The 25,082-nt window shown below is 38.9% G+C and overlaps 1 pseudogene; it reads left to right on the top strand.

Annotated features, from left to right (window-relative positions):
- Positions 1–9,386: 9,386 nt before the first annotated feature.
- On the top strand, positions 9,387–11,041 carry LOC110321438 (annotated as a pseudogene).
- The last annotated feature ends 14,041 nt before the right edge of the window (positions 11,042–25,082 follow it).

Raw genomic sequence — 25,082 nt, forward strand, 5'->3', positions numbered from 1 at the left:
ACTCTGTAGCCCAGGCTGTCCTCAAACTCAGAAACCTGCCTGCCTCTGCCACCCAAGTGCTGGGAATAAAGGCGTGTGCCACCACTGCCCTGCTCTTTTTTTTTTTAGGGGGGGGTGTCGAGACACAGTTTCTCTGTATAGCCCTGGCTGTCCTGGAACTAACTCTAGCCCAGGCTGGCCTCGAACTCAGAAATTTGCTTGCCTCTGCCACCCAAATGCTGGGATTAAAGGTGTGCGCCTTTTTTTTTTTTTTTTTTTTTTTTTTTTTTTAAATTGGATATTTTCTTTATTTACATTTCAAATGTTTTCCCCTTTCCAGGTCTCCCTTTCAGAAACTCCCTATCCCATCTCACCTCCCCCTGCCTCTATGAGGGTGCTCCCCCACCCACTCCCCCACTCCAGTCTTCTCACCCTGGCCTTCCCCTACAATGGAGCATTGAACACCCTCAGGCCCAAGGATCTCTCCTCTCACTGACATCAACAAGGCCATCTCTTGTGGATAGCCCTGGTCCTGTATTTTGATGCCAATTTTGCTCTCCTGGGAGGGGTTGCAGATGAGGAGTGAATCACCTTGTGAACCTTCTCCCCATCTTAACTGTTCAAATAAAGGCTAGAGCTGGTGATTGGGCAGTAGGAGGGAATGTGGAGCTGAAAAGTTTGGTGGAAATTGGTGAGGGGAGGAGAGGGAGGAAGAGCACTTGGCTTGGAGAAACCACAAGTTCTATGGGATCTAATAGATAAGAATAGAGTAGTATAGTAGTAGATCTACCCAATCTAGGCATGTAGCTTGTATTTCAATTAATTGAGTTATGATTTCTTTGACAGGGCTTTTTGGGCTGGAGATTTACCACAACAATCATCCTCTGCCACATATATGGTCAGCGCCATGGGTCCCTCCATGTGTATTCTTTGGTTGGTGGTCCAGTCCCCTGGAGCTCCAGTGGGTATTGCCTGTTAAAACTGTTGCTTCCTCCATGGGGCAGCAAACCCCCTTCAGATCCTTCTCCAACTCCTCCATCTGGGACCCCCTGGCTCAGTCGAATAGTTGGCTGAGAGCATCCACCTCTGTATTTGTCAGGCTCTGGAAGACCTCTCAGGAGACAGCCATATCAGGTTTCCATCAGCACTTCCTCAGGTGGGTTAGCCTCTGGATGGCTTTTCCATCATTCTCTGTTCCATACTTTGTCTACATATTTCCTCCTGTGAAGAATTTGTTCACCCTTCTAAGAAGCACTGAAGCACCCACACATTGACCTTCCTTCTTCTTAGGCTTCATGTGGTCTGTGAAATAAATCTTGGATATTCGGAACTTTTGGTCTTATATCTACTTATCAGTGAGTACATACCGTGTGTTTTCTTTCTGGATGATATTTCCAAGTTCCATCCATTTGCCTGCAAATTTCATGATGTCATTGTTTTTAATAGCTGAGTAGACTTCAATTGTGTAAATGTACCACATTTTCTGTATCCATTGCTCTGTTGAGGGACATCTGGGTTGGTTCCAGCTTCTGGCTATTAGAAATATGGCTGCTATGAACTTAGTGGAGCATGCAACCTTATTACATGCTGGAGTATCTTCTGGATATATGCCCAGAAGTGGTATAACTGGGTCTTCTGGTAGTACTATGTCCAATTTTCTGAGGAACTGCCAAACTGATTTCCAGAATGGTTGTACCAGCTTGCAATCCCATCAGCAGTGGAGAGGTGTGGGAAGCCAGGTAATTCGCCATTACAAGATGGCGCCGACTTCCTGCATAATTTCTTGATAAACAAGCAATGTGCGCATGTGCATTCGGGTATCTGCTGACCACTGCTCGCCCCAGAGCATGTTAATGAGGTTCTGATGGCATATCCAATCAGGAGGCTTCACGCCTATCCTAAGCATATATAAGCAGCACCAGTTTTCGGGCTCGGGGTCTTTCGCCACAGCAATCAATCTCTCCCAATAAACGTGTGCAGAAAAATCCTGTTGTGCGGCGTCTTTCCTGCTAGTGGGAGGGTTGTCTACAGAGAGGCGTTCCTTTCTCCACATCCTCAACAGCATGGGCTGCCAACTGAGTTTTTGATCTTAGTCATTATGACCGGTATGAGGTAGAATCTCAGGGATGTTTTGATTTGCATTTCCCTGATGACTAAGGATGTTAAACATTTTTTTAGGTGCTTCTCAGCCATTCGTTATTTCTCAGTTAAGAATTCTGTGTTTAGCTCTGTTCCCCATTTTTAATGGGGTTATTTGGTTCTCTAGAGTCTAACTTCTTGAGATCTTTGTATATATTGGCTATTAGCTCTCTATTGGATGTAGGATTGGTACAGATATTTTCCCAGGCTGTTGGTTGCCATTTTGTCCTATTGACAGTGTCCTTTGCCTTACAGAAGCTTTGCAATTTTATGAGATCCCCTTTGTCAATTCTTGATCTTAGAGCATAAGACACTGGTGTTCTGTTCAGGAAATTTTCCCTGTGCCCATGTGTTTGAGGCTTTCTCCCCAATTTTTCTTGTATTAGATTCAATGTCTCTGGTTTTATGTGGAGGTCCTTGATCCCCTTGATCTTGAGCTTTGTATAAGGAGATAAGGATGAATCAATTTGCATTCTTCTATATGTTGACCACCAGTTGAACGAGCGCTATTCGTTGAAAATGTTGTCTTTTTTTCCCACTGGTTGGTTTTAGCTTCTTTGTCAAAGATCAAGTAAGCATAGGTGTGAGTTCATTTCTGGGTCTTCAATTCTATTCCATCGATCTACCTGCATGTCACTGTACCAATGCAATGCAAGTTTATTTTATTTATCACTATTGCTCTGTAAAACAGCCTAAGGCCAGGGATAGTGATTCACCCATATGTTCTTTTATTGTTGAGAGGAACCATCATGAAGTGTCACATTTGTAGATATGACTAGGCTATTGTTAAATCTCTTCAGTGTTGACAACAGCATCATTTTCTATCTCACTCCTAGTCTCTGTCTAAGATACTGAACATAGGATGCAGAATGGGAGTTGTATCTACAAGGTTTTACAGCAAGTGGAAAGCTAATGTTGAGTCCTAGGGCTACTTACAACCTGGGTTTTCAATCATGAGGGTCATTAGCATCTTACACTGAGTGGTTGTGTTACTGGCTATGATACTATTTGCTTTTTATTTCATTTAAAAATAGTTTCTATTCTCTTGCTCTCATAACCTCAGCCCAGTGGCCCTTCAGTGACCCTTACTGTGGCTGAGAGGCCACAGAAACTGGGCAAAAGAAGAGAGTGACAGAGAGAAATCAGAGACTCCAGTGTCACCATCATGAATCATTCAGAGATAAAGAAATAAAACTGTTGGTTATGGCTTACAGGCTTTTCATCTAAAGGAAAATTCAAGGGTATACTCTTTTCCAGATATTGCTTCAACGGAATCGTCTACATTTGGACATGATAGCTCACACCAGCACTCAGGAAGCAGAGCAGGAAGATCTCTTCAAGTTCAAGGCCAGCCAGGCCTGCATAATGTAGTAAACCATCTCAAGAAAGAAGCATGAAAGAGTTATGTGTAGAGCAGCAGGTTTTTTGGTTGTTTGTTGTTGTTGTTTGTTTGTGGCTCTCAGATTCTCTGAGGATGCCTAATGGCCTTTACGGTTTAAGACACCCAAGAGCAGCCCAGCCATGGAGTTCTGGAATTTTCCACTCTCATTCTTGCCATGTTAGTCACTGTCACTGCATTTGTACCTGCTTAATAACAGATATCCATGTAAAACGTATTTTGGTTTAAAAACAAGCAAACAAAAACCCAACAAACCAACCAAACCACATACTGGGCTTGGAGATTTGCCTCCTTGAGTCAGTGCACAACAGCTTCTGTCAAAAACCTGAGCTCAATCTAACACTCCCGTTTGATGACTCACAATTGCCTATAACTCCAGCTCCAGGAGATCAAATGCACATGTACACTGATTAATACACAGACAGATACATAGATACTTTAAAAAATTAAGTAAGTCTTTAAGAAACAACAACATCAACAAAAGGTCATGTGGCTTACTAAGTTCAAAATGGCTTTCCTAAAGAAGTGCTTTCTATATGATTTCACTCTGAATCAGGAGAGAAAGGACAAGAGTGTGCACCTCACTGTTCTCTGGGCATGCCCAGAGATGTATGAAGTATTTCCACCCCTTTCCCTCCTTCTCAAGGGAACATTCAAGTTTGAAGAGAGAAACAGCAAAGTACTCTAGGCTTCTTTTAAAAAGATGTTTTTCTATCTCGTGCAGATGGAATGACTGCTGGTTCCATTACCCTGAGCAAGAAACAAGCAGGCTAGCAGTTAGCACCTGCGCCTGCAGGTGACATCAATGATGACCAACTATAACTCAGAAAAACAATGTATAAAAATTTTGTCACTATTATTTTCTTAAACATACAGTATGAAATCTAACACTTTATATGACCCAGCACAAGGGAAGGCCTGGGCCAAGTAGTGGGAGTGGGTGGGTAGGGGATCGGGGCGGGGGGAGGTATAGGGAACTTTCGGGATAGCATTTGTAATGTAAATAAAGAAAATAATAATAATAAAAAAAGAAAAAGTTGGGAAAATGGAGGATATTACATGATTTGAGAGAAATTAATAAACAAATGGTAATTAAAAAAATCTAACACAGGGCATTTTTGTTGGTGAGGTATTATACGTCATCTAGAGATGATTTAAAGTATATGGGGGAAAGTGTGTATGCAAATATTACACCATTTTAAAAAAGGGTTTGAATATTTTGGGTTTGGTATGTTAGAAGGGTCCTATAACCATTCCCCACATATACTGAAGAGCAACTACAAGGACCCTGACTCAGTCTTCTTTATATAATAACTCTATCCATGCAAAGCAATGTTAGCAATTATAACTTAAAGTATTTACTTCTTAGCTGATCATGATTTGTAACTTATGTTTACGGTTGCTTAGGCAACTAAGAAAGTCTTGTGGGGCCTGGTCTAAAGTGAACTTTCTTCCAAATCTTTCTAAAAAAAGAAGTTTCAAAGTTTAAAATCACCAAAACTTAGAGGAAGGTTTGAGAAATAGATATGTCGTGTGTGTGTGTGTCTGTGTCTCTCTGTGTGTGTCTATGTGTATGTGTGTGTGTGTGTGTGTGTGTCTGTGTCTCTGTGTGTGTGTCTATGTGTGTGTGTGTGTGTGTGTGTGTGTGTGTCTTTGTGTGTATCTGTGTGTCTGTGTGTCTGTGTCGGTGTGTAAATGTAGGTGCATGTACATATGGAGGAAAGACGTCACTATCATTTGTCTTCCTCTGCCACTTCTCCACATAATATGAGACTGGGTCTCACTCACTGAACCTGGAGCTCACCAGTTGGTTAGATGGGTTGGCCAGCAAGCCCTAAGGATCCTACTGACTGCCTCCCCAGTGCTGAGAATACAGGCATCTGTTTCATAGACTCTGGTTTTTTTCTTTTGTTGTTGTTGTTGTTGTTTATTTGTAAAAATGAAATTCAATTACAACATTCCTACCTTCTATTTCTTCCCTCCAAACCCTCCCATATACCCCTTCCCACTTTCCTACAAATTCATGGCTCCCTTCCTTTTGTCACTAAGTTTTTATTACATGAATATATGTATTTATATGCACATATAACCTGCTTAGTTCCTATAACGTTTCTTGCATGTATGCATTCAGAGATGATCATTTGGCAGGGAGCAACCAATTGGTGAGCTCCTCCCCTGGGAAGAGCACATCTCTTGCTCCTAGCTTTGCTTGGCTGCCTTTCGTTCTTTGTGTAGGGTTGCGGTCTTCTGGACTTCTCATTGTTCAGTTTGGGATGTTCATTGACATCACCCTTGTTCAGCTCACTTTTGGGAGGTTATGTTATGAAATTTTCTGCAGTGTCTGATGTTGCTAGGAGACCTAATCTCACAACAAACTCTTATAGTCTTTCTGCCTGCTCTTCTACAATGTAGCCTGAGCATTAGGTACAAAAGTATTTTTCTGATTTCTTCAACTACGGGTCCATTGTAAATATTTGTTCTCTAAAGCAAAATTGCAGAGTAGTAAAATGTTCCCCAGGGAAAGGCAGCCAAGTCTGACCTTACAGAGGAATGTGCTGAAGGAGCAAAGCCGACTGGAGACAAGATCCTGAAGTGTGCACATTTCGCCAGTGTTTTGCATCTGCTTTTACCAATCCACTTGACAGAACCCTGTCCTGTCACCCAGATACTCAGTGGCATTCCAACAACTTCCTGTCTGCTGCAGAGGCTTTCCCAACACTACTTCCACATGGAAACTGGAGAGTTTTAGTCAATGTGCTTATTGGACCAGTCTAAGTAAAGTAGTTAACATTATGACATGCATTTTGATCTTATACTCAGTTATGAAATAAAAGTCTGTCCCCCTCCAAAAAAAAAAAAAAAAAAAAAACTTCAGGCCTCACTGTCCAAGTTTGGAATTGTTTGTGGAACTCTGTTAACAGTTTAAGGGACAAGCCAAGGAAGAGCAATGAGCCTGTGAAAATATTTTCCACACAATCTTAATTTAGCAGAATTTCATGTATAGTTGCAGTGCTTTCCCGGTGGTGTCAAAATATGTACTGAAAATAGTCTTCATTAGGTATAATAATGATAGAAGGTTCTAACTGTGTTTTCCCTGTGTATAGGCCTCATGAGAATTCATAAGCTGGGGAGAGTTGGTCTGTCTTATTCTACAAATCAATGTCTAGAGAATTAACGATTAAGCAATGTCCAAAAACGAAAACAAATACTCTCAGAATTCTTTGTTTTGTATTCAAGTATCCCAAAACATCAGTAGAGTCAGATTCACTATGCAGCCCTCCCCCCACTACAAGGTCTGGAATAGGTCTGCATGCTTATAAAGCTCTTCCTTTTTCTGGTACTTTGATGTGTTCACTCTAACGAGGTGTAATGAACAGGTAGATGAGGGTATGCTGACTCTATGAAGGGGTGGACTAACTATCCAAGTAAAGCACGAAGTCAAGGAAAAGTGTCCCACGAAACTAGTATAGAAAATCTAGGAAAGCCAGCTCTTGTAGAAACCCAAGCACTGAAGACTGATATCCCTCCTTCTGGTCATTATGAAATCACTTATGTCCAGAAAGCTGACTGACTTTATCACACCGTGACAAATTCACACCTGCTATTAGATTGCATTGAAGGCAAAATGCAAAAATTGTCCTTGGAATCAAAGGACCTCAGCACCAGGAGATCACCTGTACAAGGACTTCAACCATCAACTGACAGAATGTTTATACTTTCAAGAAGAAACATGACAAAGAACATGAATTTTCCCTAGTTTTCTCAGATTCAAATTAAAGTTCCTTGATTTAAGAGTAGGCGCACTGGATTGGATCAGTTCCGTTTCTAAGTCTCAGTTTCTTCAGTTGTGAGGACTAAATGTATTCACCAAAACACATTACTTAAAGCATTGTAAATGCTTATTAACTGTTACTGATTAGCTATCTACATTGAGATGTAAATACTTGGTTGCAATATCTCACATTTATGTCATATATAGATCAAAACTCTATAGTTGTTTTATTCCAGGTGACATGTTACTTATTTAGGATTCAATTTCCAAACCCTTTATTAGTCCATTTGGGGGTAGTTTGTCCATCCTTTGCCTAAGAGATGAAAGACATAGCAATCAAAACTCCTACTGAGTTTCCAGGGATGAGCAACTAAAATCTGGATATTATTATCAGAAGGGAAAGTCATGCTGGGAAGAAAAAAAGAATAGATGCCTAGTGTGTCACTAAATGGCCACCTTCAAAATTACCTATAATACCTATATTTATAATTACTTATATATCTATTTTGCCATAGATATCAAGATGACATCCTGTCTTTATCCTCAAAGAAAGCTAGTTTAATTCTTAATTTGCCTGAAACATTTGCAATATTCTAAAGCCCAAGACCTTTAAAGATGCTTGAGCTTGACCTTAATCTGTGCCTTTTGTGTTTTGCCTTTAAAACATATGTAGGAGTTGTACAAAACATGACCCCTGGCAACTAGGTGCATTGGTACAGTCCTAACACAAGAGTAAACACACAGACAAGCAGATGATGGGCCATGCTGGGCTAGTTTGCATTTGTCGCTCCATTGGAAATACCACTGGAAGCTTCCAAAGCGCTAAGTAAATTTCCGGAACTAAGTTCCCAAGCTAAAAACAAAAATGGCTCGTACAAAGAAAGACTGCCCACATATCAAAGATTTTTGTCAACTTAAAATCTTTTAAGTCATGAAAAAAAAAAACCAGAACAAATTATAAGACTAGCACAAGAACATTTTGAACACAGTGGGTATTTGTAAACATTTTGAGAATGAATGTTAGATACCGAACTGGTGCATATGTTATAGGAAAAAAAAAAAAAAATCAAACCACACCAGTATAACGGGATGGAGGCATTTTGTAGCAAACAAAAATATTTGCAACTCCATTGGAAACAAATCTATAAATTAAAATGTAACTTTCCAACTTCTGGGTTAAACTGTAGTAACAGATAACAGAAAAGTCCTTGATGGCTTGTACACCATGTTTATACATCGTGCCCAATGGCTGTACGTGAGAACTGAGGATCTCTGTGCTCTCCTCGGTCTGCATTTTCTTGACAGGTGGTAAATGGTAGGAGTCAAGGGAAGGCCTCCCTCTTTACAAGAACTTACTTTGTCGATTTGCTTTGTTTTTCTTTTTTTCCTTTTTTTTTTTTTTTAAAACTTATGTAGGAGGAGGGGTGGCAAGGGCAGAATGTTAATTTTGACTTTAGCCAAAAGGCCCAGAAGAGATGAGGATGTTATTTTTAATATCTTAGTATTTGTTTCAAAATTTGAACACATTACAATGAAAGCATATAAAAGATCATTTTGAAAATAACCAATTAATGAGAAGGTGGACATCTATTCTCTCAGCCTTTGCAGCATGCATCTCTTCTCTGGTAACAGCGTTGTTGAGTGATGAACATGCACATGGCTAGTACAATGTATGAAGGAAACCATGAAAGTTTTCATACTAGGATAAGTGGGTGTGTTACAATAATTTTGGTTGTCATGTGTCTGAAGCAACAAAATATTTTCTGTCTGATAACTAGCTGGGCTAATGTTCTATTTTTCCCTTTCTCTCATTAGTTTCTGACAGTCTTTTTTTTTTTTTTTTTTTAAATCAAATGTATCATCTTTTGAGGTCTTATAACTGTAGGATAAAGTGGTAGAACTCCCATAAAACTAGGCCATTGTAGTTCTTATCCTAGAACAAGCACTTCTTTCAAAGCTATTTCTAGGGAGATTAAGATGAAGTATGTATTTTTGATGAAGATGTAAAACTCTCAGCTCCTCCAGCACCATGCCAGCCTGGATGCTGCTGTGCTTCCTGGCATGATGATAATGGAATGAAACTGAACCTTTGGGTCTTTGACTTCTGAGGATCATGTTTTTGACCCCACTGCTAAGATGTTGGCCAATGACTATGATGATGAAAGACCTCTAGAGGAAGAGGAATTGATGGATTCAGGGAAAACTTCAATTCTGAGATTGAAGAGTTAGTAAAGGAAGGAAATAAACCTCTAGAAGACCTTCTGGCATTCCACAGCGATGTATCTACACTTCCAACCGTTTCAAATTCCAGTGCAAACAGCTCCCCAAGTGAATGTGCAGAAGAACTACCAGATATGACTCCAGACAAAGAAGAAACAGCGAAAGACCCGTTGTCAGGCAATGATGAGGAAAGTCAATCTTCTGCAGATGATCTGATACCATCTGTGACTTCTCATGAAACTTCTGCCTTCTTTCTTCGGCCTTTATGATCAAACACTGCATGTGATGGAGACAAGGAATCAGAGAGTGAGGACACAGAAATGGACAGTGGTAACTCACCTGAAGATTTGAAAATGGAAATAATGATTGGCCTACAGTATCAGGCAGAAATTCCCCCTAATCTTGGCAAGTACAACGGTGATGAGAAAGCTTATGAAAATGAAGACCAGTTACTGCAGGTGTCTGTGTGGTTTGTAGAACAAAGTCAAGGACTTTATTGAGACCTCATTAAGAACTAGAAATGAAAAAGTCCTACACAGAATTTCTTCAGGCACACACACCAGGATAATGAACAGGCACTATATGAACTTCTCAAGTGTAACCACAATATAAAGGAAGCAATTGAAAGGAACTGCTGTAATGGAAAGGCATCTCCAGAAGGAATGACAGCATGGACAGAAGAGGAGTGCTGAAGCTTTGAACATGCACTAATGCTTTTTGGAAAAGATTTTCATCTCATTCAGAAAGATAAGGTGAAATCTAGAACTGTTGCCGAGTGTATAGCCTTCTACTACATGTGGAAGAAATCGGAATGATATGATTACTTTGCTCAACAGACAACGTTTGGAAAGAAACTCTATAACCATCACCCTGGCATTATGGACTGTATGAATCATCTCGTCGATGAAATAGTCTATGGGTGGTACGATCAATTCTTCAGCCTTTACTTCTAACTGGTCTGATCCCATTCTGTATCAGCTGCTGAACATTCTCAGCTCCTTCACTGCCAGTGACTTGACAGCTTTGACCAACAGTGTAGTAACTGTCTGTTACCCCACAGATATGAATTGTCTAGATGATAGCTTTCCTCCACTGGGAAACATGCCTCATGGACAAGTCAATCATGTGCCTGTAGTAACGGAAGAGTTACTACCAGCAACAGTGAAAGTGATTGTTTTAGTTTATTTGAGCCTGGATTTTATCACTCAGAGTTAAACCCCATGTGCATCGAAGAATCAGAAAGACCAGCAAAGAGATTGAAAATGGCATTGCTATCCCTCAGTCCTTTGTGAATGAGGTTTTTTGTAAATAAGCTGGTTGTAGACTTTGAAAATCATACACATCATATCACCATTGCCAAGACGACTGTCTCTGTGGCTGACTTTGGCAGTTTGTCTCCCAACAAGACAAATGGTTTCATCAATGCCCGTACTCTGCATCAGATTTTCATTCAGAGTGACATGAATGCGAAGCCCAGAGACAATGAGTGTGCAGTACCAGTAAACTTGAGGGAAGCTCTCAGGTTTGCATAGTTTGTCACTGCAAGTTTGAACCGTTTTCACTATGACATCAGCGATGTCAGTATGTATAGAACTATATCTTGATTTAGCAAGAGTATTTTTATTTTTCAATCCATACATGTGGAAATGATCTATGATCAGCAGAGTTGGGAACTAAGATTGAACTCAGTAGTGCGGCTTTAAGCTCCGCTTCTCTTCCTCATCCCTTAATACTTCTTCCACGGCCTTCTTCTTTTCTGTTCCCGTTGCCCTCGCCCTATATTTAAAACCTGTAGATAGAGCCCACCAGCTCAAACCAACACAGATGTTCTGAACTGATGTCTGGCTTCTTTTCATGTCAGCTCCTTTTGCCGTTATGGATGCAGTGGACTCACTATTTATGGGTACCAACCCTGATCCCTGGTCAATGTACTTTTTGTTGTTGTTTTATTTTCTTTATTAATAAAAGCAGGGGTAGGTTTCTTTAAACTGCACAAACATGCAAGGAATTTTTAAAAAACAGAAACTTCTCTCATGTTATTCAACTAGAGCACTTCAGTTTACAAAACAGCAAGACCATCTGTCTAGAAGCCAGCACGAGGAGCTGTGTGCAAATGATGAAGATGCTTGCTTGGATCCTGTTTCAAAATTCTAGACCAGGGCTACCTTACACAGAATTAGTCATTCTGCTGAGAGACTTCTGTGTAACCCCTCCTTTTTTTTGACTAAAAATTTGGCATTTGAAGATGCGGTGTTCATATGGGGTTTTGTCCACCATTGTCAAGATTGCAATATTAAAAACCTTACTGAAAAAAAAATCAAAACAACAAAAAAGAACAAATAAACAAACAAACAAAAACCAAGGATGGAGTACATTTTCCTTTCCTAAGATTAGTCTGTTTCTAGTCCTTGACACAGAGAGTGGATTAGGTGGACTCTAAGATTCCCTTATAGTAATGTGATCAAAACTTCTCTATGAACTAGGTTTCCTGAATGGTTATAAGACACACACCATTGACAGATAATTAAAATTATACATTAAGGCAGATTTTAACAATCCACCAATATTTAAAATAAAAAAACATAAATATGCTGGCTCATCCTTAAAGACTTTGATAGTACTACAGCTTTCCAAACTAACTGAAGTAGCTAAAGAACTGGCTTCATGTTAGGTTGGGCAAGAGCAAGGTGTATTCAAGTATTTCAAATGTGTACCTGGGTGTTTCCAAGTTCTGGTGTTCATTCTTTAATGACAAGGTCATATTTCCGGTAGTAATATATCCCTCTTTGTGACATACTTCCTCTGCCATTGTTTTTGTGTACAGCATTTTATATGTAGTTCAAACTGGTGTCCAACACACCAAGTAGCCAAGGCTGTCCTTGAACTCCAGATCTTCCAATCTTCATCCCCCATATGCTGGGATTACAGTCCATTTCACCTTTGACATTTCATTTTTCAGTTTTTAAATCATTTAATTTAATTTAGTATGTCCAAAATATTAGCATTTCAGTTTACAATCCATATAAAATCATGTAAGAAGGCATTCTACCTTTGCAGTATTTTTAACATACAAGATGATGGATTTCTTGATGGCATTTTCTATACATATATTATGTGATTTGCTCATGGTCAACCACCCATCACTCTCCCTTGTGCCTCCTCTGCTATCTGACAGGCCCCTTCTACTTCAATGATTCATTTCATTCTCTCACCCAATCCCTGCATCTGAGCTCTTCAATGTCCTTGATCACATTTAGTATAGTGCCTATACATAAAAAATTACTTTAGTGCTTATGTACCATAAAATAGCCCTTCTCTTTTTCTTTCATTTTTAATACATTTATTGCTATTTTGTGTAAATATAATACCTACGGGTATATTCATAACACAGGACTGTGTGGAGGTCAGAAGACAGCCGTGGAGTCATTTCTCCTTCCCCCTTTACATGGTCATCTCACCAGCTGAGCCAGCTCATCAGCTCTTCACATCAGCGTCTGAGGTATGTATTCTACTCTGAACAGAATATTCTGACTGAGGTAATGACTTAGATGATGCTGTCAGCAAGAAGGAAGAAACGCAGCTGTGCACATGGGAAAGCTGGATGTATTACACATCTGCGTAATATATCTAAGGTATGTATGTTAGGTATTCTTATTTAATATTCAATATTTCTAAGCTTCCATTTTAATTTATCATAATTAAGGTATCCCTAGAATTTTATATATTTTGAATTCATTTTGAAGTTTGTTAATCTTCAACTGTTTCATTTAATAATGTTTTTAACCAATACATTATGTGTTTAATCTCAAATACGTAAGTTCATATACCTATTAACATATGTGCATACACATGAGTACACACATATTTTTAGTTTTTGTAGAATATACAACATTGACTGTTCTCATCCAGTAGCAATAAATTTTATCTTTTTCTTGAAGTTTCATTTCTGACTCTATTCAATGCAATGAGTAGACTCCATAATGGTAACAAATTATTTAATTGCTTTTATATTTATTTTTAAGAGTAGGTTTCACTGTGTACCTCAGCGGCTGGCCTTGACCTAGCTATGTAGTTTGTGATGGACTTGAACTTGCAATTCTCTGCCTCTGCTACCTGAAGGCTGAGACCACGAATATGTGCCACCACTTTTACTGTAATCATAAATTATAAGTAGCATTTTGTTATATAAGTCAAACATCACATAATTATACCAAGTATTTTGCTTACAAAAACCTAGGATTTCACTAAGACACTTTGATTTTTAGTTCAGAATTTCATATTTTATTCACATTGTAATTTCTTGTTATATCTTTGATTTTGAAATTGCTTTCCACTGGACAGAGATAATAAAAGGATGTTGGCATTAAAAAGTAAGATATGGTACTTAATATATCTACCTAATAAATATTTTGAGTAGATAAATGATTATTTTTACAGTCTGTGCACCAGAACTAACCCTTTACCATAGCTCTCCACAACCCATTCCTGCCTGAAGAGAGTTAATTTCCCAGGAGTGCTGACACACCTAAGATCACAGGCTCACAGGCTCACAGGCTCACAAGAGAGACAAGCTACATTTAGAGACAGCAAGAACAGCTAACACCAGAGATAAACAGATGGTGAGAAGCAAGTGCAAGAACATAGGCAACAAAAATGAAAGCTACTTGGCATCATCAGAACCCAGTTCTCTCAACACATTAAGCCCTGGATACCCCAACACTGTGGAAAAGCAAGATTCTGCTTTAAAATCACAGCTCATGATAATGATAGGGGACATTAAGGACATAAATAACTCCCTTAAAGAAATACAATAGAACATAAGTAAATAGGTAGAAGCCCTTAAAGAGGAAACACAAAAATTGCTTAAAAAATACAGGAAAACACAAACAAACAGAAGAAGGAATTGAACAAAACCATCCAGGATCTAAAAATAGAAATAGAAACAATTAAAAAAAAATCACAAAGGGAGACAATGCTGGAGATAGAAAAACTAGGAAAGAGATCAGGAGTCATAGATGCAAGCATCACCAACAGAATACAAGAGATAGAAGAGAGACTCTCTTGGTGTAGAAGATATTGTAGAAAACATTGACACAAGAATCAAAGAAAATACAAATGTAAAAAAAAAAAATCTCTTAACCCAAAACATCCAGGAAATCCAGGACACAATGAAAAGACCAAACCTAAAGATAATAGGTATATATAGAAGAGAACAAAGATTCCCAACTCAAAAGGCCAGTAAATATCTTCAACAAAATTATAGAAGAAAACTGCCTTAACTTAAAGAAAGAGATGCCCATGAACATATAAGAAACCTACAGAACTCCAAATAGATTGGACCAGAAAAGAAATTCATCCCATTATATAGTAATCAAAGGATTAAATCCACAAAAAAAGAAAGAATTTAAAAGCGGTAAGGGAAAAAGTTCAAGTAACATATAAAAGCAGACCTATCAGAATTATACCAGACTTCTCACCAGAGACTCGAAAAGCCAGAAGATCCTGCGCAGATCTCATATAGACCCTTAGAGAAAACAAATGCCAGCCCAGACTATTACACCCAACAAAACTCTCAATTACCATAAGTGGAAAAAAAACAAGATCATTCTATGACAAAAACAAATTTACAAAATATCTTTCCATAAATCCAGCCCTACGAAGGATAATAGATGGAAAACTCCGATACAAGGAGGGAAACTATACCCTACAAAAAGCAAGAAAGTAATCTTTCAACAAACCTAAAAGAAGATAGCTACACAAATATAATTCCACCTCTAACAACAAAAATAACAGGAAGCAACAGTCACTATTTCTTAATATCTCTGAACATCAGTGAACTCAACTCCCCAAATCATCTTACTCATTTGAAAGTAGTTTGTATTTTTCTATTCAGATTTTACCTAGAGTCAGAATAATGTAAATATCTATATATAAAAATGTAGTGGATAATAAGCCCCCAAGTTTGTGCAAAGTGTAATAAATTCTATGCATTATAACTTGATGTTCCTTGAAAGACAGCAACTAAACCAAGAATTATCTGATATTTACTTTGAAAAAACTCAGTTGAATTTGTTAGACATTTAACAAACCGCATGTCCTAACCTCTTAATGTGCATCTCCTCATGCACCTATATAAGTCATAGCTTAATGTGAGCAGTCTATATATCTATGTAGATCATAGTTAAGATTTGAATATCTTTCTTATTGTTGTTTTTGTCTTGTTTTCAAGACAGGATTTCTTGTGTAACAGCCCTGACTGTTGGCTGTCCTGGAGGATGCTCCAGAGAGCAGGCTGGTCTCAGACTGAGAGATCTGCCTGCCACAGCCTTCTGAGTGCTGGGATTAAACATATGTACCACACGTCTTCACTTGTTCTTAGCCAAAAGACTGAGAAGGGATGTGTACCACACATCTCACCGCATAAATATAAGTACACAAATATATGCAAGATCCCTATTTTAAATGTAAATGGTGTGAAAAGTTTATCTCCATATTTTAGAAACCTTAAGAGATTGTGAAATGAGGGAATATATTATATTTTGTTGACCATTGTATTATCAAAACACATTCATGTCTTTAAAAACATACTTTTCTACTAAGTTAGAAATTAAATATAAAAAGCTTTGCAAAAAAGTGGATTTGAGTTAATAAGCCCTGTTGCTGCTTTGGAATAGTTCAAAGAGAGAAATGTTTTAATAATTTAATAATTTTCTTATTTATTAAAGGAAGAAGTCAACTATAGCTTAAAAACCTTTTATAAATTAAAGTGTCATCTTGGAAATAAAGAATTTACATCTTAAAATATTGTAGTTTTGCTCAAATTTTCAGATTCAGTTTTGTTTCATATGAAAAAGATTTTTTTAAAGGAAGGAGAGAGAGAGAGAGAGAGAGAGAGAGAGAGAGAGAGAGAGAGAGAGAGTTCTAAACCTTTGGAGGGTCTCGGGTTTTTTTGTTTTTTGTTTTTTGTTTTTTATTTTTTTGACATCTCTAACATTTCTCACTTAATATGATCTGAGTTCTGTCTCGTGTTTTCACTTGTGTCTATTGGAGAGAAGAGATGATGATAATGATTCCAGAACTGAAGAGCAGGGAATGGCATGCTTTACCTTCATTGTCTGGAACTATGGGCACCTGCACAGTCAATGACCAGGAAGGCTTCCTGCCAAGAGTAGCCTCCCGGGAAAACTCCATTTTGTATGGAATGGGTATGATGGGTGTTTTTTTTTGTTTGTTTGCTTGTTTGTTTTTTATTATATATTTTCTTTATTTATACTTCAAATGTTATCCCCTTTTTGGGTTTCCTTTCCGAAAATCCCCTATCCTCTCCCCACTCCCCCTGCTCATCAACCCACCCACTCCAGCTTTCCTGTCCTGGCATTCCCCTACACTGGGGCATCGAGCCCTCACAAGACCAAGGGCCTCTCCTCTCACTGATGTCCAACAAGGCCATCCTCTGCTACATATGCAGCAGGAACTAAGGGTCCCTCCATATGTATTCTTTGGTTGGTGGTTTAGTCCCGGGGAGCTCTGGGGGTACTGGTTAGTTCATATTGTTGTTCCTCCTATGTGGCTGCAACCCCCTTCAGCTCCTTGGCTCTTCTCTAGCTCCTTCATTGGGGACCTTGTGCTCAGTACATTGGTTGGCTGTGAGCATCCACTTCTGTATTTATCACACACTGGCAGAGCCTCTCAGGAGGCAGCTATATCAGGATTCTGTGATAGATGGTTTTAAATGTCAATTTGCCACAACATAAAATCACCTGAGCAGGCTGGGGGGGGGGGGCGAGGGAGAGGAGACGAGGGAGGGGAATCTCTTGTTCCCCTTGCTTTGAGAAGATCCACCCAATGGGAGCATGGCAGTAGAGATTAAGTGGGACAAGGAAGGAGGAAGGTCGCAGTTTTGCTCACTTGCCGCTCCCTCTCCAGTTAATTCACCCCATAAATTCACTTCTCACTCAGTCTTCATACAGGATCAGGTACGGATAAACAGAGGTTCTATGCTCTGGAGAGTTCGAGTTTCCCGAACAATAAGCAAAACAAACTTACTTGTAAATTACATAGTCTCTGGTGGTGTTTATAGCACAAGAAAACCAGTTAAGGAAAAGCAATCTCGGATTTTGTTTTGTTTTCTTTTTGTTTTTTTTCCTGTGAAACTGTGATCATCTGAACTGCCACTTAACTAGAGCTCTCAGCTTAAGTTATTGCATCATACTTCCCTGCTAACTTTTATGTTCAGGATTACAGGGCTGGACTCCCATGGAACTTAGTCTACCCCAAGAATGTTGGCATCAATTCATTTAGGAGGGTAAAGCCCCAATGTTCTAATCACGGCCCCCTTAGTCCCCACCTCTGAACACATTGCACTGGTGATTAAAGCAAGTCAATTAAAAACAATCCCAGACACTCTTGACCTCTGACCTCCACCGACAGAAGCTGTCTTCTAGATTTGGAACTTCACCTACACCTAAGGTCTCAGCTACCACTTTCTGTTGACACTTCTTTAGTGTGGGTCCTTTACACAATTCTTCAGTTCCCTAAATGTCAAGTCCTTCAGTCCCCAAACCCCCATACCTCCATGAGCTTGTTATAATTAGTAATCATGCCTGTATAATATAGTGTCTTATGTCTGGAATCTTCAGAGTCCGGTATTTTATCCTACTTGTCGGTTAACAAATTAGTCATGGATTATGACAAAAAAGCATGAGACCTGAGTCAGAACAAAGTATAGGTTACTGCAGCAACAATTGTGCCCAGAACATCAGCATGTATGTTAGTTCCCTGGATTCTGATTCCACAGTGTGATACAAAGAAGGCAAATAAGGCCAATTGTTAACTATTCAAGCAGTAAGGTGTGCTACAGCAGGAAAATCCCTGAGTATCGAGAATCTGACATGTTATGGGAGGCACTGAGCAACCTTGACCGTTGTTCCACATGAAAGCACTATCTTTATTAGTCTGGACAGAAATAAAAAAAAAAAAAAAAAAAGACTTACACTAAGGATTTTCTATGACCATTTGTTTGTCTTCCTTGGGTTAAGGCCTAGGAGAAGGACTGCTGGGTCATGTGATAAATGTCTATGTCCTTGAGAAAAGCCAGCAGCAATGGTCGGAAATGCCTTTTCTTGCAAAACATGCAGATATACAGAGAGGCATATTAATCCTTGCATGGTAAATATTCAATAGACAATAGTCATCATTGTCATGAGCACAGTTGCCTGTGACTAGTGCTGGACTAGGTGAGAACAAGAAACAAATCTTGAAAGAATGATATTTCCTATTGTCTTTCCTCTAAAGTTAATGTTCTACTCTAATGGGAGAAGTCCATTCCTACTGAAAAATTTCAGTCTTGTAGGAGATGCTGGTATAGAGTTAAATAGTTTTGCCATGTTGTGGGTGTCTGCTTGCTTGAGACTTGATTTCCATCATAAGCTAGGAATACCCAGTCATATAGCAAAGTTGTGGATGTCTCTGTTCAGATGGTTTTCTCAGAAGAACACACACTATTTATTTTGTTTATTTTGGAATCTATTTAGTTTCACATACTACTGATCAGTTCTCAGAATTGACTGCTGGCTTTCACATCCTCCTGGAATATCTTCATTTTACACTCCTCATTTTTCTTGTAAATCAGTTTGGTTGAGATATTTAGGTAATTAAATTTATTATGTTTATGTGTACTGTTCCATTTGTTTTGACATGCACATACAAAGTATAACTATATCACAATCATGACACAGATTGTTGCATCTAACACAAATTTGCTCTCTTTATCGCTGAGCAGTATACCATTATATTAATATCTATCTAGCTGACAATCAATCAATACATATTTGTGTTGTTTTTTGTTAGCTGAAATAAAATCTCAAGTGTTTCAATAAAAAAATAATATTAAATACTCAAAAAATGAGTTTAAAGTTGTGATTAAATTACCAAATCAGTTGGGTTCAACTTAAGTAAAGCAAACCTTACCCTAGGCAGGTTTGACTTAACTGAAAAAGCAAGAAGGAAGGGTGTGAATGACCCTTATGAGCTTGGGCCCTGTCTACATCTGAAGTGCCCTTTCCTCCTCAGAAACTGCCTTTCTGGTTACTGCTTGTGGACAAGAACCTTTGGTTCAAGCCACACTTACAACACTCCATTCGAACAGCCTGTCACTCACAAGCTTCTGCTGGTAACTTCAGAATTCTTTTTGGCTCAGTGTGTTTTTGTGTGTGTTCTACAGACCTTGGGCATGCTTAGTGTTTCTCTCTATGAATGTAAGCTGGTTTCGATGGACATCTATATCCATTCCCACACTTAAATGCACTACTAGCTCAACTGTTCCACTCCAATCCTGAATGATAGAGTATTCAATAGTATAGACTTAGCATAGAATTCATGTGTATGTGTGTTCCTACCCATCTGTGCTTGCGCACTGTTGGGTATATGTATGAGAAGATCAGAGGCCAGAATTGAGCATTGTGTCATAACAGAACAAGAGCTGTCTGCCTTGTTCTCTGATACTGGGACTCCCAGTGGGACCTGCGACTTACTGATTAGGTCAACAGCCCCATGTATCCAATTGTCCTCATTCCTCCTGTGCTGGAATTACATGTACCCACCTTACTGTGTTTGTTGCTAAGATCAAACTTGGGTCCTCAGGCTCCCGTGACAAGCACTTTACAGGCTGAGTTATCTCCTCAGTTCAGGTTTAATATACAATTCAAGTACGGGCTTTCAGGCTCGGCTCAATGTTTTTAGGAATTCACGATTTAATTTGATAAGGTAGGTTGCAACCCAGGAATGAGTGTGATGGCATACACTTTCAGCTAGTTCCTCGTGGATTTGATTTGCTCCTTGGATCCTTAAGCAGACACTTAAGGTGGTGACTCTTCTACTCTGTGAATTGAGTCCTTAGATACCAGCTTAGAACAGCAATAAAAGATGAAAATATATCACCCACCAACAATGTTTAACTAGAGTCTCAGATCCTCTAGATATGTCAGATTTGTAGCTATGTTCTCATCTGTATTAGACAATATGTGGTTAAAGATGTGAAGTTTTAAGGGACATTTACTGTTGCTTTATGTTTCTGTACACTGCTGTTATACCGTGTGGGTACTCTTGCCAGGTGACTTCCTTGTATATTATATGCTCTGTGTTTCTTCAAAACTGTCCAAAGAGCAATTCAGCCCCACATCCAGAACTTAAGAACTCACTACCAGGTAGTGCTGGAAATCTGAGGTAGGAAGTATGTCCCTTGTGGAATGACAGAGATGGGATGAAAAACTCTAGAGACTGGGAGATCTTTGCCCAAGGGAATTTGCACAGCTACCAAAAGATGGAAGGCACAAAGAATGCTTTATGCTTTTGGAGGTAGTCTAGTCCCCAATGACAAAATAATGTTAATTTTTAACAGGTAAAGATAGAAAATTAATTTTATTTTTCCTCTAAATTTGTATATTCTTGAAACTTTTTATTTTGATAAAAATTAAGATAGCATGTGTTGCCTGATAAACCCTAGGTTGACTCTCTGAAGAATACCAAACCTGAAAAAAAAAGTTGTATGAATTCATACCTATTACATCTGGCTCCTTTCACTGTCTTTAACCTTGGACTCTCTTGCTCAGTCACATTCTATCCAGATGGCAGAGAAATACAGTTTTTTTCTAACATCTAAGGGTAAGTTACATATAACCTTTTACCCTAAAGCTACCAGATACTACAGTTTCATTATTTCTATGCTTATGTATGTGTGTGCTTATGTGTATGTGTGCACTTGTCCTTGGGTGTGCAGAGGCTAGAGGCTGGTATTAGTTACCTCCCTCTTGCTTTTCCATCTTCCTTTTCTCTCCACAAACCCAAAGATTACTGTTTCAGCTAGTCTGAGTTGTCCCTCCCTGGCCATGCCTGTCTCTAGCTGTGCCATCACTGGGGTTACAGATACAGGCTACAGTCCCTGACCTTTTTCTTTTATATACATGGGTGCTGTGAATATGAATTCATGTCTTCATACTTATACAGCAACCACTAACCAAGTTATTCCCCAGACCGTAGTCTTTGCTTTCTGTAAAAAATTATTTACTTATATATAAAGTACATATAAGCTACAATAAATCTATCACTAATAAAATTTTTAAATCTTGGTAATTTTACACAGTAACATTCACTAAGGTTTGTGCTTCTGTTTTGATGGATTTTTGAACTGGTTTTATCTTTTAATAACCAAGTACTATCTTCTCTATGTGCTGTTTGGTTTGTTGGTTAGGGAATCACAAAGATGGAGATAGAGGAAAGGATTCACAGTGTTCTTCCCGAGGAGGGCTGCTTCAGCTTCTTAAACGTAGCTAGGGGTTGAAGAAAGATGTACGGGGCTTTTCCCATTTTCCTAGCTTGGCGATATACAAAAAGGTCCAACAGAGGTCAGGTCTTATCCTTTCCTCTCGACCCTATGAAAAGTGGCTCATTCCGAGCACTCCTTTTACAGGTTACAGACTTTTTCCTCCTCTGTCCCCCGGAGAAGGTAAGAGAGCACGAGGAATCACTGGTACATGAGTGTCTACACAGTAAGCGTGGCTTCCTGATAATAGCGTGGAACAAAGGTGCGGAGTGACATCTGCTATCTCTTATGCCCATCTATATCCAAAACACCAAGAAGGAGGGTGGGAAGGTCCCACGGGGCTCAAGACAACTCGAGACAATCTCTTTGTATTTTCATGGAGCATTCTGGTCATTTTCCCCGACTGGAGTTGTCCTGGATTCAAGTTTGTTACACAAAACTTCTTGTGACTATGGCCATTTCCTCTCCATTCACCCACTTCTATTTTAAGAGAACCCAGATCCACAGTGACACAGGGCAGAAAACTCTCTTGAAAACAATGGGACTTTCCCCCCAACCAAGCAGCTATCCAGTGTAGGGCTGTGTCCTACTGGGTGGGGCAATCTGGAGAGTTAGTAAGGCAAGTTAACAAGCTCATAATGTTAACTCACTGCAAAGAGTGTTTCCAGTTTTCTCTTGGTATTTTCAACATCCATTAACCTTGGAAGGATATAGTTATTGCGAACTGGCATAGAGGTTTAAAGCACGTTCTTGTTGGCCTACGTGCAAATTAGTCATACAGGAGTATAGTTTTTTGTTTTTTTTTTCCTGCAGTTCTCTCTCATGTGGCTTACTGAGGTAATTTTTCTGCTAGCTTAATTTAACTCTGAAATGGCAAAAAAGAGAGTTTCAGTTGTTTGCAAGTAAATATAATTTTAAAATTAGAATCATTTAAAAACAATGGCTTTGAGTAGTACAATTCTTAATTAACTCTTCATTCTACTATTCTGTATTTTCCACATTTTAAAAGCAAGAATGTGTAAATTTTAAATGAAAAAAGTGTGCAAAAATTAACACACATAAAATTGAAATTAAGTACACAAAGAAGTTAATAGAATTTAAGTTGCTGAGTAGCACAGCATTGATTTTAATTTCCTATTTTAGCTTTTCCAACTTTCTAAAATAATGATCAGGTGTTCTCTATGTGAATAAAGGGGAAAATTCCCTAGGTTATGAAATGCTTGGTTGGTTTTCCTGTGCTCCCGGGCATCTGACTAAGCTGCTGTAAGGATTCATGTGCACATGGAACACGTACACAGATATAATAAGCATCTAGATTATGGGGAAAGCATTGTAAAGCCCTGGCAGGGCTTAACTCGGATAATTGAATATTAGAGTCTATAACTTCTTTCTCCATCAAAAACTGCTCAAGTCCTTACATGGACATGCTGATGAAGAGAGTTCTTCTTCAGCCACGTCTGCAGATGTGGATTGATAGACGGGATAGCAGGTGTACAGTGCTACAGTGGTTCATCAGTGAATATTACTAGAAACTGAGAAACTGAAGTCTGTACATGGTGAGTGTGTCTCTCTCTTTTGTCCACCTTTTCACTCTTTATGTAGACAATTGGGGTTTTTTTCCCAGGCTCATTTAAGATTTACATGTAAGATGGTCTCTACTCTTCACCGCATCTGGTTTGGTGCCCCTCAAATGTGCTCCCATATTAAACTGCATTCTCCATAATTATCATGTCTGAAAATAATTCTCTGTTTGGTTGTCTGCGTTCTGTTTGTATGTCTACATCATGCTACTTGAGGCAAAGGGAGCTGTCTGCCCTTTTCAACATTACTTTCCCAGCACCTAGTTTAAGACAAAGTAGAAGCCAAAGCTTTCTTGTGGGGTCAATGAGTGCTTTATAGAGGCTCCTTAAGAAGGACTACATGTCCCATATTTCATTCTCATTAGAATTATGAAAATACACTGAGCTAAGGCACAGAGAGTGTATGTCTCCCACATCAATGTGAAGAACTGTGAAAATAAACATGAGGGCCTTCGAATCTATTTCACCATGAGCTGGGAGAGTTCAATTTTCATTCCAGCTAACAACTATCCATGATATTCCTAGTGTTTATTCTGGGGTTTGTACTGGAATTTTAAAAGGAGTCAAAACGTTAGTAGGGAACATAGCTGACAAATGCCACAATCAGGGCAGGGATGGATGCAGAAAAGGTTCTGGAAGGGAACTGAATGAAACATCATTCCAAAATATTCTTAGACAACAGCTACCAGCTCAGGAAAACAAATGATTTAAAGGCCTTTCATGTGTGAATCTTGACTTTTTCTAGAAAGTCAAATAGCAAAATAATATTTGTTTGTTACCAAAAAAAAAGAAAAAAAAGAAAAAGAAAGAAAGAAAATAAGGAAGCATAAAGACATAGGTTCAATATAAACAACTATAAAAAGATAAAATAATGTAAAAGAGTAAACTCCAAAAGTAACCAAACAAGACTGAATATGAAAGCAAATTCTGATATGTATTTCAGTGGATGAAGAGAAGCCAAATGGAAATACCAGGAAAGAAAAAGATTGAATGAACAGAACAGAAGCTTCAGAGTGGAGAAAAAAGCCTTCAGTTATTAGTCTTGATTTTGAAAAAAAATTAAAAAGTTTTTTAATAGTCTTAGGAGAGTGTGACCCTTCATTATTCATGCTGGTAGTTACAACAGGAGGCTTTAGGTGGTAACTGCCCCTTTCCTATTCTCTCCTCACCTACCAGTCTTAATTATTTTCTATTGTTATGATAAGACACCATGAGGAAGTTTCTAAGCTGGTGCTTACAGTTTCTAAGCATTACATAATGATATGTACTCATTGATTAGTGGATATTAGCCTAGAAGCTTGGAATACCCAAGATACAATTCACAGTCCACATGAAACTCAAGAAGAAGGAAGACCAAAGTGTGGATACTTTGGTCCTTCTTAGAAGGGTGAGCAAAATTCTCATGGGGAGAGATACAGAGACAAAGTGTGGAGCAGAGTCTGAAGGAAAGGCCATCCAGAAACTGTCCTACCTGGGGATTCATCCCATATACAGTTACCAAACCCAGACACTATTGTGGATGCCAACAAGTGCTCGCTGACAGGAGCTTGATATAGCTGTCTCCTGAGAGGTTCTGCCAGTACCTGACAAATACAGAGGTGGATGCTCTCAGCCAACTATTGGACAGAGCACAGGGTCCCCAATGGTGGAGCTAGAGAAAGGAACCAAGGAGAT

The sequence above is a fragment of the Mus pahari genome, chromosome 5 (genome assembly GCF_900095145.1).
Source record: "Mus pahari chromosome 5, PAHARI_EIJ_v1.1, whole genome shotgun sequence".
NCBI lineage: Eukaryota > Metazoa > Chordata > Mammalia > Rodentia > Muridae > Mus > Mus pahari.